The 15,763-nt window shown below is 40.4% G+C and overlaps 1 pseudogene; it reads right to left on the bottom strand.

The window, feature by feature from the left end:
* Positions 1-11,462: 11,462 nt before the first annotated feature.
* LOC147889730 (cytochrome P450 71A1 pseudogene) lies at positions 11,463-13,335 on the bottom strand (annotated as a pseudogene).
* Positions 13,336-15,763: the final 2,428 nt, after the last annotated feature.

The raw sequence follows: 15,763 nt of genomic DNA, 5'->3' as shown, positions 1-15,763 counted from the left end.
CAAATGTCATCAATTATATATATGAAATTATGCTTAAGTACATGTATCAATGGATCTTTAAAAACAAAAGCTTCGATTAATTAAATCATTAGTATGCACCTACTCACAATGCTCGGGAAGAACAAAAGTATCACTTTCATCGGTCCAAAGTTTGGTGGAGTCTATTGCAAAGAAACCGCTACTATCTTTTCTCACTGTCGCATGGGGACCATTGTAAATAGTTCTAAACCATTTCACATCAAGAATGAAAATACTAAATCGTCTTAAATCAACTTCATAGATTTTGTGTATGGTTCCAAAATAATCCAACTGTGAGGAGAGAAGATTGGTATCCGAAGCAGTTGCTCGGCTAACTTGTGTGAAGTTAGCCATGACTCCACAATCATAGGTGACTCTCTTTGAATCGATGCATTCCATGTGAAAATGTCATCCATATGACAATAATGCACTGTACTTTTTGTACTGTAAAAGAGCATCATTAAAACAATGAAAATACATCTATTTTATAGCGTATATTGCCACAAATAATTACTTAATTATGTCAAGAGGTAAGAAATTTACATGCATCATACATCCACATGATAACTCTCACTCGTGCTCATTTATTTTCTCTCCATCGCGTTTAGCTTTATGTAGAGCCATTGGTAGCTAATCAAGTGACATGTGAGTGGGGAGAAGAGCCAGATCCCGTGGATATAATTGCGATCGCCTGTACATTACTCTGAATCTCGTCCTTGCATTTATTCTTTTTGCTTTGATTGCTTCATATCTCTTAATCCACTTCTGCATCTCCTTGCTATTGAGGATACAAAACTTATTGAATTTCTCCACTTTCTCTTCGCCTATCTTTCTTTCAATCCCTTTTCCTTGGGGAACCTTACCAACGATGCGATCATCATCCTTGTTATGCCAAGCTTGCGGCATATCGGGATCCGTGGATGCATGAAACTCCGTGATATATACTAATGACTCTTGCACAAGCCATCCCTCTGCCATGCTTGCTTCTGGTCTTGCTCTTTGTCTTACAAATTCCTTCAAAGTTTTCATAAACCGCTCGACAAAAAACATCCACCGACTATGAACGGTACCTACAATAGCCACCTCATCAACTATGTGCACAAGCAAGTGTACTTGAGTTGTCATAATGCTCAAGGGAAAGTGCTTCTCAAGCAAGCATACAGCTTCAATGGATTCCACCCTAGCCTTCTCGATGCTTGATATGGAGATCTCTTTTTGAGATATCCACCCATTTCACATGCCCATGTAAGATATTTTCATAATCAGTCTACAGATTATTCAGCTTAAATTGAAGAAAATGTAATCAATGCGATTTGATAGTAAGCATACAATACCACTGATCTTGAATATAGCATTTCTAACATCTTATTGTAAGCACCCTTTTATTGTAATTGGTAGGATGAACTATCAAAGCAACAAAGAAGTCATGTCAACAATATAACATAATCATAATTACGCTAACGCATCACGATTATCGGTACACTAATCCTACACCTTAGAATACGTGTAAGACCTTGTGCTAATCATGGGACTTGAGCCCACTAAGCTTATTGTCCTTTGAAAATGCTCCTTTCAAGCAACACATGTACCCTATGGGTGTTTGAAAAGAGGCAATGTCCACCTTGACCACTGCCTTCTCCCTCGTAGAGAGGATCCATGTTGCTTTCAGGAGGATAACTTTTCCCGAAGCATGCACTTGGGGCCACAAACGAGACATCCTATTCATAGCACGCAAGTCTTCTTGCACTCCTCTCGAGTCTTTGGAACCAACCAAGTGTGCCCAAATAGTAGCCGCCACATTCTTGAAGATATGCATGGGATCCAAGAGATGATTGATTTGTAACTGGCCCCAATAAGGAAGCTCATCAAAGATCGATAGCCTCTTCATACCAGGAGAAGGTTCCTATCCATTTTCCCTCCAAGCCTGAATCTAGTCACTTGCCTTCAAATATGATGGTGGTGGATCAAGCTGACCTCCACGCACGAGATGGTCCAGCAGAAGGTATCGAGCATGACCTTCATAAACATTTTTCATCATATGTTTAGAGTATCGTGCAAGTGATTTCAAACCCGATCCACAAACAAGACAAGCATGGTACCCACTTGTAACAAGTCCTGCATGCGTGCATGAATGTGTTAGTATAAGACATGTGTGCGAAAGAGGGTCATAAAAGCACAATCCTATATTATACATGTAGAGACACAACCACGTACCTGCGCACTCTCCATATCCTAGGTAGTCATGCATGGTCCACATCAAGCTATCCCTGACATAAATATCATTGGTATGTCTAGGAGCTTTGGAAATATCAAAGGCCTGCACTCCTCTCCATAATATCTGTAACTCCTCTATCAAAGGTGCCATGTACACATCCATATTTTTTGTCTTGTACTTCCCTGGCACAAGTAGTGCAAGCATGAGGTGTCTCTTTTTTATTGTTAGCCATGGTGAGATATTGTAATTCACCACAACTATGGGCCATGTCAACCAAGATGTCGAGCATAACCTCATTAAGGCCGAGACACTTGTATCTGACCACCCATACTTTGCTTGCAGATTCAAGCTTGAGAGACAAGCACGTAGTTTAGATATCCTAGCACCCTCATACAATTGTGTTGATTGCAACTCTCACATTTTGACCTCAGACTCTGACATCACGTGTACATGGGATGTAGTGCCCTAAAAATAGAATCCATCATGTCGACCATACCCTCGTCATCATCTAGGAGACTATAGTCTTGCTCAAAGTGTGAAGGTATATGTGTATGCTCATCAGCCTCCTCATCCTATTTTAAGATTTCGTGTAAATATAAGATCTTGTCTCAAGGTTTCAACATATCATAATGGTATCCAATATTAACCATGAACTCAAATAGCTTTGACTTACCAATAATCCATCAACACGTGCAATGTCAACGGTGGGTACTAGTTCAGGCTCCTCCCCATACATTCGCAAGTGGTGCATGATAATACGACGTTGAGGTCAAATTCTCGCTTGCAATGAGTGCAATGACAATACATACTCTCCGTAAGCCACTTTGTGCTCTCGGGCATTGGCGCATCATCTGACGAGCTTCCACTCATCCCTTCCATCTACACACTTCTAAAATCACAACATAAGTTGCAAGAAAATCTATTAACAGTAATAAAATAGCCACCTATGAGCTTCTTTTTTAGCTTTTAACAATAAGTGCCATGAAATGTTGCTATATAGCAATGGTTTGCTCTGTTCCATCGCTATATAGCAACGTTTTGCTCTATTCCATCGCTATATAGCAATGCTTTTAAATATAAGCATCGCTATATAGCAACACTGTGGGCTTAAACCCGAAACCCCGTGGCACGACGCTTTCTTCAGCATCTCTATTGTGGAAAAAGCAATCTCTCCTCCCACCTTATACCCGACGACCTTGCTTTCCTCCTCTTTATTCTCCACTCCTCACCACTACTCAACCCCTCTCCTAACACTTGTGCTCCCTCTCCACCCTTCTCCCTCTTTGCTTGTGTGAAAAGAAGTTTTTAAAGAAGGTGAGTCTCCCTAAGCAATGTAGGTTTGTTTTTCGTGAGATTTCATTTTGTGAGTGTTGAAGCATGTTTATCCTTGTATTGCTAAGGCTATGTGCTAGTTTTCATGCTTGATTTTCAAGGGTTAAAGACAAAAAACTAGATTTTGTGAAAGAAAGAAGACTCACCTCTTCTAGTCTTTTTGGTATTTCTCTTCCTTTTTTTTCTCCTTGTTTGTAGGCTTATGCTTTCTCCTTGTTTGTAGTCTTATGCTTATCTCCTCAATCCCATCCCTTTGAGAAGTTGCTTCTTTAAACTCCTTTTTCCTCTAACTAGTTATTTGGAAAATGGTATGTCTCCTCTCTTTTGTAGGGCCAATCCACAAAACACCAAGCGGGACTATTCCAGGTAAGAAAGTGCTTCCTCTTTTTTCCTTTTGTTATTTTTGTTATTTGCATTGGCCTGCAGCTAGCACCTTAAGCGCTAGTTGTAGTGATGGGTGTAGGAACCCTCTCTTCCCCTATTCCCTCTTCCCCTCTCTTTCCCTTTCCTCTCTTTTTCTCTTCTTTTCATAAGCATATGCCTATGCATGTACTTCTCCTTCTCCTTCTCCTTCTCTCTTCTTTCTCTTATGCTTATGCATGTACTTCTTCTTCTCCTTCTCTCTTCTTTCTCTTATGCTTATGCTCTTTTTCCTTCTTCCTTATGCTTATGCATGAGCATATGTCTCCTTCTCCTCTTTTCCTCTCTCCTTCTCCTTCTCCTTCTCCTTCTCCTGCTCCGTTCCTTCTCTTCTTTTTTCCTCACTCTTTCTCTTCTTTTCATAAGCATATGCCTATGCATATCCTTCTCCTTTCTTTCTCTTCTTTTTCCTCTCTTTTTCTCTTCTTTTCATAAGCATATGCCTATGCATGTCCATCTCCTTCTCCTTCTCTCTTCTTTCTCTTAAGCTTATGCTTATGCATGAGAATATGTCTCTTTCTCCTCTTCTCCTCTCTCCCTCTCCTTCTCCTTCTCCTTCTCCTTTCCTTCTTTCAATCTCTTTTTCCCCTCTTCCTCCTTTCCTTCTCTTCTTTTTTCACTCTTTCAATGGCCTGCCCCCCTCTTCCTTCTCTTATGTTTATGCTCTTTTTCCCTCTTTCATCCCCTCTTTCAATATCTTTTCCTCTCTCTTTCCCTCTCTCAATGTCTTTCCATAAGCATATGTATTTGCCTATGCTTAAGCTTTCTCTCTTTTTATTTTATGCTCATATGCTCATGCATAAGAATAAGCATATCCTTTCCTTCCTTTTCTCTTATGCTTATGCTCTTTTTCCCTCTTCCTTCTCTTATGCTTATGCTTATGCATGAGCATCTCTCATTTTCCTCTTTTCCTCTCTCTTTCTCCCCCTCTTCCCCCTCTTTCAATCTCTTTTCATAAGCATATGTATTTGCCTATGCTTAACATTTCTCTCTTTTTCTTTTATGCTCATATGCTCATGCATAAGAATAAGCATATCCTTTCTCTTTTCTTTCTCTTATGCTTATGCTCTTTTTCCCTCTTCTTTCTCTTATGCTTATGCTTATGCATGAGCATGTCTCATTTTCCTCTTTTCCTCTCTCTTTCTCCCCCTCTTCCCCCTCTTTCGATCTCTTTTCATAAGCATATGTATTTGCCTATGCTTAATCTTTCTCTCTTTTTCTTTTATGCTCATATGCTCATGCATAAGAATAAGCATATCCTTTCTCTCTTCTTTCTCTTATGCTTATGCTCTTTTTCCCTCTTCTTTCTCTTATGCTTATGCTTATGCATGAGCATATGTGTCCTTCTCCTCTTTTCCTCTCTCCTTCTCCTTCTCCTTCTCCTTCTCCTTCCCTTCTCTTCTTTTTTCCTCACTCTTTCTCTTCTTTTCATAAGCATATGCCTATGCCTATGCCTATGCATATCCTTCTCCTTTCTTTCTCTTCTTTTTCTCTTCTTTTCATAAGCATATGCCTATGCATGTCCTTCTTCTTCTCCTTCTCTCTTCTTTCTCTTCTTTTTTCCTCTCTTCTTTCTCTTCTCCTTCTCCTTCTCCTTCTCTCTTCTTTCTCTTCTTTTTTCCTCCTTCTCTCTTCTTTCTCTTCTCTCTTCCTCTCTTTTTGTCTTCTTTTCATAAGCATGTGCCTATGCTTATGTTTGTTTTTTATTTTTTCTTTCATGTTTCTGTCTATGTTAGACATGGGATCACGTCACATGTCTGACGAGTACGAACAGCCTCACAGGAGGAGACATCACGATCTCTATTCTTCAGAGGACTTTGATTCCTCTCAGGCGACACCTGAGGGGCCTACCCTCGAGAGTACCCTTGGCTCGACTTCTCTCGGATGTAGCACTGCAACTACCCTTAGCCCGACTCCTCTCGGACGTAGCATTGCAACTACCCCTCGAGGAACTCCTTTCCTAGTAGCCCATGGCTTTGTCGAGAGTCCCGACGAGTTTGTAGCATAGATGATTGATGAGGAGGCAGCGAGATTCTTCTCTCTACTATCTCAGAGGACCTCAACAATTCCCTCTCCTACACCGATGGTTGGACCTACTGCCTAGCCGTCCCCTCGTGCCCCTTCGAGCATGCCTATCATAAGGGAAGGAAGAGTAGGAGGGGCAGCTTATGTTGTGCTGACTTGGGAGATGTAGACGAGTCAGCACACTCACATCCCTATAGGTCTCCACTTGGTCCCAAGACACAGTACCAGTCAGGTCCCTTACCCTCCCCTACTCCCACTACTACTCCTCGCTCTGGAAGTGCTCGCACAGCTTCCACTCGCTCTGACTCTGCCACTACCATGAGTCCACCTTACCTAGTCGAGGACCTCTCCTATCAAATCACAATTGCCGGAGAGATAACAGAAGATAAAAAGAGCAAAGCAGTGATGGCCACCATGAGGCGGTTGATGAGCCACCACTTCAAGAGTGGAATTGCTAGTGATGGGCGGTATCAAGATGACCAAAAGAAGTAGGTGGTCATCAATGAATTAAAAGAAAAATACCCTAACCCGCCAGATTGGGAGTTCAATGAGAATTACATGCGAGAGCACATGGGTTTGGTCTTGAAGCATTGTAGATCAACCTTGCGTACTTCCATCACAAAGGGGATGGCTAAACCCAGCTGGGCAGACAAAGCTAATTGGAAGTTCTTTAAGAAGTAGAATAGGGACCATCCCGAAATGTTCGAGGGTTAGAGGAGGGCTGCGAGGAGATGGCTGGATGCCGTAGGTACTTCGCACTTGGTGCAGGCAGACGGTTGGCATTCAAGGCAACCGTGGTAAGTCTACTTCTTCTCATTTAATGTATTGTTCTATTTTGTTTTACTACATATTACATGCACTTTATCTAACTCTCGTAAATTGGGTCCACAACAAGCTGCAATGGGTCATCTTCCTACAGATGCAAAGACGCGATGCACATTTCGCATAGGAACAAAGCCATGGTTTATTCAGCAGGAGGCAATGGGAGTAACGGTTGATTGGGCTAAGGTGGTTGCTTGCATGGTATAAGTCTACTCCTGCCTGTAATCTCACTTTTTAAATTGTTTAATTCTTTAAGTTCCAACCTAATTTTCAATTAATATGGTTTCACTCTTAGAGTCAAAGTTTGAGCATCCCATCACCAAAGGCGAGCAATCACGAGGGCCAGAGATCAGGCATAGCTCACGAGGGTCAGGGAGCAGGCGCAGCTCACAAGGACCAAGGATCAAGCCAGTAAGACGAGGACGAGGAGGATGATGACGATTCGAATGAGTAGTAGTAGTAAAAGTAGTAGTAGTTTGCATATACTTTGCCATGTATATCATTTTGTATATCGGCTCGTTTGAGCGATTTTGTATCACCCTTTTCAAAAGGATAATTTTGTAACAAACAATGTTATAAATCTTCAACATGTATATGCTTTTGGTGCTCGATCATTTCATTTGAGCAATTTTGTATCACCCTTTTCGCAAGGAAAATTTTGTAATAAAAAACTTTTTTTTGTAATTACAAAAAAAAAAACATTAGTGGGGCAAAACAGGGCTTGCTATGGCCATGTTTAGCCCCACTAATGCTTTTTTTTAAGTTCTGTTAATCATCGCTATATAGCGACATTTACTAGTGTCGCTATATAGCGATGTTTACCAGTGTCGCTATATAATGACGTTTATTAGCGTCGCTATATAGCGACACTTATATAGCAACCGTTCTTTTCCGATGCTTATAACGACATTAATAACGACCTTTGCACCCATTTTAAAAAAAAATTAGTGTAAAAAACGTCAGTATTTTCGTTGAAAAAGGGCCTATGCCTTGTAGTGTCAGTCGCTATATAGCAATGCTTGTCAATCGCTATATAGCGATGCTTATATTTAAAAGCGTCACTATATAGCGACGGAATAGAGCAAAAGGTCGCTATATAGCGACGTTTTAGGGCACTTATTGTTAAAAGCTAAAAAAGAAGCTCATAGGTGGCTATTTTATTAATGTTAATAGATTTCCTTGCAACTTATGTTGTGATTTTAGAAGTGTGCAGATGGAAGGGATGCGTAGAAGCTCGTCAGATGATGTGCCAACGCCCGCAAGCACAGAGTGGCTTACGGAGAGCTTGTCTTGTTTGTGGACCAAGTTTGAAATCACTTGCACGATACTCCAAACATATGAGGAAAAATGTTTATGAAGGTCATTCTCAATACCTTCCACTGGACCATCTCGTGCGTGGTTAGCTTGATCCACCACCATCATATTTGAAGGCAAGTGACTAGATTCAGGCTTGGAGGGCGAATGGAGGATCTCGATATGCCGCAAGCTTGGCATAACAAGGATGATGATTGCATCATTGGCGAGGTTCCCCAAGGAAAAGGGATTGAAAGAAAGATGAGCGAAGAGCAACTGGAGAAATTCAATAAGTTTTGTATTCTCAATAGGAAGGAGATGCAGAAGTGGATTGAGAGATATGAAGCGGCCAAAGCAGAAAGAATAAATACAAGGACGAGATTCAGAGTAATGTACAGGCGTTCACAATCATATCCATGGGATCTAGCTCTTCTCCCCACTCACATTTACTTGATTGGCTACAACTGGCTCTACGTAAAGTCGAACGTGATGGAGACACAATAAACGAGCGTGAGCAAGAGTTATCATCTGGATGTATGATGCATGTAAGTTTCTTACCTCTTGACGTAATTAAGTAATTATTTGTGGCAATATATGCTATAAAATAGATGCATCTTCATTGTTTTAATCATGCTCTTTTACAGTACAAAAAGTACAGTGCATTATGGTCATATGGACAACATTTTCGCATGGAACGCATCGATTCAAAGAGAGTCACGTATGATTGTGGAGTCATGCCTAACTTCACACAAGATAGCCGAGCAAGTGCGTCGGATACCAATCTTCTCTCCTCACAGTTGGATTATTGTGGAACCATACGCGAAATCTATGAAGTTGATTTCAGACGATTTAGTATTTTCATTCTTGATGTAAAATGGTTTAGAACTATTTACAACGGTCCCCATGTGACAGTGAGAAAAGATAGTAGCGGTTTCTTTGCAATAGACTGCACCAAACTTTGAACCGATGAAAGTGATACTTTTGTTCTTCCCGAGCACTGTGAGCAGGATACTAATGATTTAATTAATCGAAGCTTTCATTTTTAAAGATCCATTGATACATGTACTTAAGCATAATTTCATATATACAATTGACGACATTTGGCACCCATCTTCAATATAGGTGGTTTTTCATCCGGATTGTTCTGATCCAAGATGGTGATACGTGATCCAAGTTGCACCACGAAGTAAGCAAATTTTTGAAGATAGAGATGTGAATATGGAGATGCCACTACCAATGCCGGATCCAATTGATCCAGATGGATCTAGCGAAGAAGATGATCATAATATGAGCTAAGAGGAAGATGCACATAATGACATCATACGGAAGGAAGATGGAGATCACGATATTGAGGAAGAAGATGACGATCATCAAGTACTCTCAGGTGAACGTACGATGCTAAAGTATGATGATGATATAGGAGATCAACTCGGTATAGAGTTAGAGATAGACTTGTTTGGCACGTTAGACTTGGCTCAGGATGGCCGTTGATGTAAATGCTCCTACCAATGCCGGATCCACACTTTATTGAAGAAGATGATCAAGTACTCTTAGGTGAACGTACGATGCTAAAGTATGATGATGATATAGGAGATCAACTCGGTATAGAGTTAGAGATAGACTTGTTTGGCACGTTAGACTTGGCTCAGGATGGCCGTTGATGTAAATGCTCCTACCAATGCCGGATCCAATTGATCCAGATGAATCTAGCAAAGAAGATGAAGATCACAATATGAGCCAAGAGGAAGATGTGCATAATGACATGGCATGGGAGGAAGATGGAGATCACGATATTGAGGAAGAAGACAACGATCGTCAAGAATCACCACACTTTATTGAAGAAGATGATCAAGTACTTTTAGGTGAACATACGATGATGATATAGGAGATCAACTCGGTATAGAGTTAGATATAGACTTGTTTGGCGCGTTAGACTTGGCTCAAGATGAAACTGTCGATGTAAATGCTCTTCATTGATTTTTTTCATCTCAAACTTGGACATGAATGTATGAGCTTCAAAGGCTTGATGTACATGCTCTTGTTTTTGTATTCTCTCAAAAGATCAAACATGTATGAAAATTAAAAAAAAATTGCCATTGGAGAAAACTAACTTTTAAGGTCGATATGAGAAAAAAAACTCTTTGTAAAACATCGCTATAAAAAAGTATCTGAGTGTCGTTATATAATAACGACACTTACAATTCTGATAAAAGTCGCTATATAGCGACGTTTGACTAAAGTCTCTATATAGCGACCCTTGACGAGGCGTGCTTCCAATATTGATGATTAGCGTCTCACGCACGCTAAACAACAGTACTTAAACATCGCAATAGGATCCGTGTGTAGTAGTGAAACCCAAGAAAGTTGACATCAAAACTTTGCAGGTATCATTTGTAAAACCTTCAAGGAAAAATAAGGCCGATTTATCTTTCAGTTTTAAATTATAGGTTTTTTTTTGTTTTTAGACAATGGCTTTGCAGTTAATGTGAGACCACGCAAATAATTATACAACCTTGGCAAAGCCTAATGGATCTTGCGAGTCCTCAAAGTGCTTCTTTTTTATTATTCCTTACTAAACAATCAACAGTTTCTAAAGACCCATAAAACCCACAAGTTGGAGCCAAGTGCTTTCGTGCATACATGTACCCTTGTTTAATGATCCATCCATCACCACCACACACACACATACACACCTCTTTCACCTCTTATCTCTAGTCTCTTTCACTCATCTACCCCGAGTATAAGATCAACATCATTTTTTTTCAGTACACTCATCGATCCATTGATGTAATCCACTCTACCAATCACATAATTTCTCCTAGTATTCTATGGCATCACATTTCTCAACACCTCCAAGCGACTTTACACCTAGACTTATAATGACATTCCAAAAAGCAGGGCCTTAGTGGGATCCCCACCTTGTTGATCTTGGGCAGGCCTTATGAATGATTAAAAATCATTCACCTTGTTTAATTCACAGACTTTCCCTACCTAGACAGAACAATATTATTTCTTATGTCCTAGACAAACATTCCATTTCCTAGATAGATAGTTACAATTACTATATAGAAAAGAGATTTGCAAGATAAAGCTATAAAAGAAATCTAGAATACACTTCATTATCCACATAAAAGCTCACATTTCTTAGATAGCAGAAATAGCAGTCCTCCTGCATATAGAAACTCACATTTCTTAGGTAGCACTATCTGGCCTATATAAGAAATCAAATTCTGTACGATTAGGAAATATGCATGAATTTCCTGTATTGCAGCCGCTTCTATATAGCATAGGGATGCACAAGCAAGCTGCTGCTATGGGTGTATTTGAGCACCTGCTGCTATATAGTGTAGAGATGCGCAGGCAACCTGGCAGTTGCCCAGGCAAGCAGAGGTTTGGACATGGGAACCAATTGCCCACGCCCCTCTGACATGTCAATGCTATCTATATGCGACCACTCGAAAGCCTGCACCAGAATTCCCACCATCAGCTGCACGTTCATCAGCCCCAACATCCACCCTGGACAACCCCTTCTTCCTGAGCTAAAAGGCAGCAGCTCGAAATGCTGGCCTCGAACTTCTATGTCGCTATCCAGGAATCTCTCCGGCCAGAATTCCAGTGGTTTCTCCCATACACTCGGGTCCCTGCCTATTGCCCATACGTTGACATACGCGAGTGTTTTTGCCGGTATATGATACCCATCTACCACACAAGGCCTTGTGGACTCATGGACTGCTGCTAACGGTGCAGGTGGGTGCAATCTCAGTGTCTCTTTCACCACTGCTCGCAGGTAAGGTAGTTGAGCAACGTCGGACTCTCGAAGGAGACGTGCATTTCCCACTGTAGATTCGATTTCATATCGGAGCTTCTTCATGATTGCTGGGTTTCGTAACACCTCGGCAAATCCCCATTCAACTGTGACTATCGTTGTATCTGTTCCGCCCCCGAAAACACCCTGAATAGACACGGCACGAGTTAGCAAGCGTTCATCTGCCTCTCCTAATTAAGAAGAATACAACGAGAAGTTAGTATTTTAGTACCGTCACGACCCCCGTGATATTGTCGTCACTAATCGGCATGTCTAACTTGCTTTCCTGTGAGATAGACAATAGAACGTCTAATAAGTCCTTAGGATTGTATGTAGGGTCCTTCATCGATCGACGGCGATCATCAATAATTCCTTGGAAGGCGGTCCTCAAGCGTTCCCCCGCTATCTTCATGCGTCTCACATGGCCTTGCAAATCCATCCATTGCAAGCATGGTATAAAGTCGCCAATATTGAACACGCCAGCAAAAGCAAATATTTCACTCAACAGATCGGCAACGTTAGCGTTTGTGGAGGAAATCTCGGAGAAGCTCTTCCCTATTACCATTGTGGAGATGACGTTATAAACTGCAGATCTTACTCTTGAACGTAGCGGTACTGCTTCTTCCTTGTTGCTATCTTTCCAGATGGCGTGTAGAAGAGCAGCCATTTCCCCTTCTCTTATGGGCCGGAAAGCTTCGAGCCTCTTTTTACTAAAGAAATCCGTAACAAGAAGTTGGCGCATCAGGCGCCAGTACGGGCCGTTGGGAGCAACACCAATGCTCGAACGATCGAACAGAGTGTAGACAGCCGCCGACGTTCGCGGTCGAGAAGCGAACGCGTGGTCATGCGTTTGTAGTATTTCTCGGGCTAGGCCAGGTGTAGAGGCGACAATGACAGGCACGGAACCCAAGCGGAGCGATATCAAGGGACCATGCACTTTGGAGAGTCTGTGGAGCAAGAGGTGTGAGAACCCAGCTCGGAACAAGTGTAAGTGGCCAATGATGGGCAATGCGAGAGGCCCGGGGGGCAAAGAGGAGGCAGTTCGACGCGATGTTCTGAACAGCAAGACGGAGAAAATGAGGCAGACAATGAAGCTGAGGAGGGAAAGGAGCAAAGAAGCTGGGGTGGGAGCGATGTTGAAGCTCCCATTCGACAAACTCATGATGATCATAGTGGGGAGGGAAACAAGGAACTGCAGAGGCGACTTATAAACTAGACGAGACGGGTTGAATGGGTCCCATCCCAGGACTTTAGGGGGCTTCGCACATGGGAACTGGGAAGAAATAGGATGGTAATCGGTCCACTGCATTGTTATGTCATGAACCTGAATTGAAAAACGTGCAAAATATCCAAGGAAAATGTCAACCAAAAAGCCATTCTCATTTTTCCTCTTTTTCTCCTCCATGACATAACATCCTTAGCACCTAATGTAGGAGGGTTAGCCATTCATGAGGTGCTTGATGGTGGCCAGTGCTCTTCCCAATACCATGGAGAACCATTGATGTAAAAATTCTCTTCTGTCATATGTTGTGAATATTACATGATTTAAAAGGCCTTTTTTTTCCAGAGCCATATATTCAATCGACTAGCAAAGTTTTTAACAAATTCATTATGGATGCATAGCAACAAATTTTATACGAATACGTAGTACTTGCCCTATATGTGTTCTGTACCTAATCCACAATAATGGACACATCTCCTACTATCTATATTTGCCACCCACACTATTTCACTTCCTACCATACATGGCTTCGTCACATGTGTGGTCTACCACTTGGGAGTTTACATCATATGTGGAAAATCAATGAGCCTTTAGCTTTTATATCATAAAGGTGAGCAAAATTTTACGAAGTCATAAGTGATGTATGTGTGGGTATCTATGAGTGACACAAGCTCACATAAGGTGACATCCTTCGAGGGTATTGGTGTGCTATGTGACTAGTATAATTAAAAATATCTCATTTTATTAGCTTTGAACTGGTTTGCTCTCCAAAAACAAAGCACAGTGAAATAATTGGCCCAATTGACTGAAAAAACTCCTCTAAAAGAAAAAAAAATTGATTTTAAATAAAAATTTAAAGGTTTGTTTTCAAAATTACAAGTGAGATTATAAAAAGAGTTGATGACATTTCTCCAAGAATTTCAAGAAAAATTATAGAAAGACTTATGACATTACAAAATCTTCAAGTTAAATTATTAAACCAGTTATAACACAAGGATGGAATTGCAAATTATATTAAAAAATTTGCAAGTAAAATTATAAAAACATATTTTTTCATTACTTCAAAAGCAACATTGAAATCTCAAAGTACTTGTGGAATTAACAAACACCGTTGAATAGTTTTAAGAACACATGCCTATTAGTACTCTCTATCTAAGAAGCAATCATTGGACTACTTTGCTTCTTGATTCTCTTATTCTTCAATATTTTTATAATGATATAAGAGCACCAAGGAATTGGAGATTCTTTCTTGCAAATATTTTTTTCTATTCTTAATGACTTGTGCTTTGTCTGCTAGATAGAGCCCATAATGAATGCTTCTATAAGACATCTCGATTAATAACTTTACTAGCTCTTCTCTGGTCAAAGATAAGTTTGTAGTTCTAGTTTGCTTTCTGATCTTACTATCTCGAGCTCCTCCTTCTTTGTCACTTCTGCAAAGAAAAATTTCCTTTCTCATTCTGTGTCAATAGTTAGTATTATCCTTTTGGCTCCTCTCAATGTCTTTGGTGCTTAGCAATCGGATCTGAATTAGAGCTTATTCACTTGAGATGTTATGGATAAAAGATCCATTTGTTACAAAAAAAGATGAGAAATAATACAAAGAAAGTGTATTACAACTATGTAAGAGGATTTCACTCAATGACATGAGAAATGAGTGAGATGAAAAAAACAAGAAAGTGCAAGAAATAAGTGAGACAATTTAGGAAAGAGAAGGTAAGGGTGAGAGAAAGGAAGTGTTTTTGCAACAATGATGAGAGAAGAAAGAAAGCACTTTCACAAGGTCAAGAGATAAGAAATGAAAAGCACAACTATATAAGGTGAGATGGAAGATGCAGGAAGAGTAGAAGGAAGAACCGAATGAGAGAAAGTATATTCTGTGGAGTTAAAGATATGAAATAAAGTTCTTTGAGATAGGATTTATATAAACATTATTGAGATATTTATTATAATTTGGAAATGTCATGAAATAAATAATATTGTTGCATACTCTTGATGCATTTTAGAAATTTTGCTCAATTACAAATCATACTGAAATAAGCATCATGAGTAGTACATGCTTCTTGTGAGACATTTAATATAATTACAAAACAACATCAGCATGAGACACTTCATATAATGAAAAAAGAGCACACGAAATAAATGCATCCTCCCACATGCATGGTGTGTGTGGAAGAGTCTCCCATATGGGCTAGGTGGTTATGCACTCTCAATTGTGTGCGACAACCCTTTGCCTCATTTTTCCACATAAATCAACACAACAACACAAAGCAACTATAGACGCGCTTGATAGACACGCAAAATAGTGGGCGCGTCTATAGGCGTTGCTTGAATAGAGAAATTACGGGCACGTCTAATAGCTCATCTATTTGCACGTGTATTAACACATCTATTAGTGCATCTACACTAAGAAAATACGGGCCCGGTCTAACATTGTGTTTATGAATGCATCTATTTGCACGTGTATTAGCGCGTCTATTTGCACGTCTACACTGAGAATTAGAAGCGTATTTCAACGCGTGTTTAGATGCTAAATAGAGAATATAGAAAGTGAGATTTTGGTGTACATCACTGCTTTCCAAAGATTGCCCATGATTACCAAAGCACATAA

The sequence above is a fragment of the Dipteris shenzhenensis genome, chromosome 20 (genome assembly GCF_047967505.1).
Source record: "Dipteris shenzhenensis isolate YYH24624 ecotype China chromosome 20, Dip_SZ_1.0, whole genome shotgun sequence".
Classification (NCBI taxonomy): Eukaryota; Viridiplantae; Streptophyta; class Polypodiopsida; order Gleicheniales; family Dipteridaceae; genus Dipteris; species Dipteris shenzhenensis.
This window is presented reverse-complemented; position numbering and strand designations above follow the sequence as displayed.